Below are 2197 nucleotides of genomic sequence, written 5' to 3'. Positions count from 1 at the left end.
ATTTTATTATTCCATATTATAAAAGTTTAAAATATTGGTCAATATAATAATAAGTTCAAAAAAATATAAAAAAAAAAATTTTACTTTTAAATATGTTAAATTAAAACAATAGTCAAGTCAAACATCCGATCACTCTACAATAATAATAATAATTTAATAAAAATTACATTATCTTAAACAATGATTTATGAGAAAAAATCTTTTATTGTCAACTCATTATTAATAACTATTGTATATATTATATGATTTTATATTATTAGTCATAAGTCATAAGTCAAAATAAGTGAAATCAAAAAGACATAAGTCGTGGGAAAAAATGGCATAAGTCAGAACAAGTGAAATCAAAAGGGCATAACTACAGTTATCTGTTTAAATATTCATAATAAAAAAGATTTTAATGGTTACAGGCATTAAGAATGTATATAATATATAAAATAAAAATACATTAAATATGTTTGGATATAATGAACTTACAAGTAGGAATTTTCAAACTTTCAAATGGCTGTCTTGAAAAGTTGATTAAATTGACATAAGCCCTTTCTACCTGGGACCAAATAATACGTTTTATATAACTAGCATATATATCTTTTGTGTGATAGTGAGTAGGGGAAATGCGCAACAAGGCGTCAAATCATAAACGGTATATCTAGTTAAGATGGCACGCTTTTTCGTAATTTTGATCCTACTACTAAATTTAATAAGTTGAATACCGAATTCATAATTTGTCTTCGATTGTAAAACATATGTATATTTACTTACCTCGTGTTGTAGTGATGTCTCTGATTGGGATGAGTCGATGCACGTTATTAAATCTTTACGATTTACACATCAATATCCTGGTATTAGAACAAGCGCAATAATAAGTTAACTTTGTGAAGAAAAATTAATTTTGTGTCAAAAGAAAAATTGGTCGGTGTTCTGAGGTTTCGCTGCTGGCTCCGTCGACGTGGTCATCTATGTTGATCTGCCGTGTTGTGCTGAGTGTACTACTGTACTGAGTCTATTGTCTGTGCGTGGCGTTTATATAAGGAAGCGATTGTTTTATCCCCACTCTATTGTTATCACGGAACGTCAGAATTCATTGTTCGCGTTTGTTATGTGAATTGCGCATGTGCGTATTCATGTAGTGTATCCATATATGAGAATTTTTTAGCGTATGGCCGTCTCGGAAATATTGTTATGTAACTTTTGAATTTCGTTTGTGTTCTTACACCCAAGTATGATCTTACCTTGTACATCCATTTTACAAGTTTACTCAAATATATAGTATCCCAGACAGCATTTTGTAATGATAATATTATAATAGTATTAAAATAACGTTATACTAATATTATTCGTTTTTATAATGTTATATTAATATTATTAAACAAAAAATTGCTGTCTGGGATATTATTCATATATTACAATTACTATACTGGGTGATTCTTTTATCATAGAACACTCATTATTTCAAAATTTCTTTTGAAAATATTTTTTTACATAGTTTCTAGTCGCTTATAAAACAACGTTTTTCTTAAAAAATTAAATTTTTAAATATTTTTTATCCTTATAATTTTTTAAGTTTTTTACTTTTTTGAATGACAACATAGGGTTTTAATTTTATATTCCAAAGCAGAATATTTTTTTTAATATTTTGATACATGAAAATCAAATTTGGGGCGAGTAGTTTAGGAGTAATAAATATTCAAAGTTTAGATGAGCGGAGTAGAGTGGTACGGGGTTACCCCGCGAAATGTTTGTCCACTTCTCCGATCATCAAAACTTTGAATATTTATAACTCATAAACTACTTGTCCCAAATTCGATTTTTATTTAAATTTACATTTTTTGAAATAATGAGTTTTGTTTGATAAAAGAATCACCCAGTATAGGTAACATATAATATAACACAATCGAACTGTTACACAACACAAAATAAAAATATTTACCTACCTAGTTGCGAACTTTTAAGTTTTATCTAATTGCACCACTTATTATACTACAATCAGTAAAATACTTTTCAAACTGAAGAAATTGGGGGTGAAACTATGATAATTTATAGTAATATGTCCATTTACTAAGTTAGTCAATATTTCGAATGTGGTTATTAATATTTCTTTTGTACTGTCATCGTGGTCAATCCACTGAGACGGTATTATAACATCACAAATTCACAACCACGCAGTAAAACTATACTATAATATACATATAATTAAAAA

The 2197-nt window shown here is 27.5% G+C and overlaps 1 protein-coding gene across 1 annotated transcript in view; it reads right to left on the bottom strand.

Annotated features, from left to right (window-relative positions):
- The window catches only part of LOC115034593, a 26141-nt gene extending 25028 nt beyond the window's left edge, over positions 1-1113 (bottom strand). Inside the window, exon 1 of the mRNA XM_029491902.1 lies at positions 760-1113. The gene's annotated coding sequence lies outside the window, so the exon portion shown is untranslated. The remainder of the gene's footprint in view (positions 1-759) is intronic.
- Between the last annotated feature and the right edge of the window lie 1084 nt (positions 1114-2197).

This window comes from Acyrthosiphon pisum, chromosome X (assembly GCF_005508785.2).
Source record: "Acyrthosiphon pisum isolate AL4f chromosome X, pea_aphid_22Mar2018_4r6ur, whole genome shotgun sequence".
In the NCBI taxonomy this organism is placed as follows: Eukaryota; Metazoa; Arthropoda; class Insecta; order Hemiptera; family Aphididae; genus Acyrthosiphon; species Acyrthosiphon pisum.
This window is presented reverse-complemented; position numbering and strand designations above follow the sequence as displayed.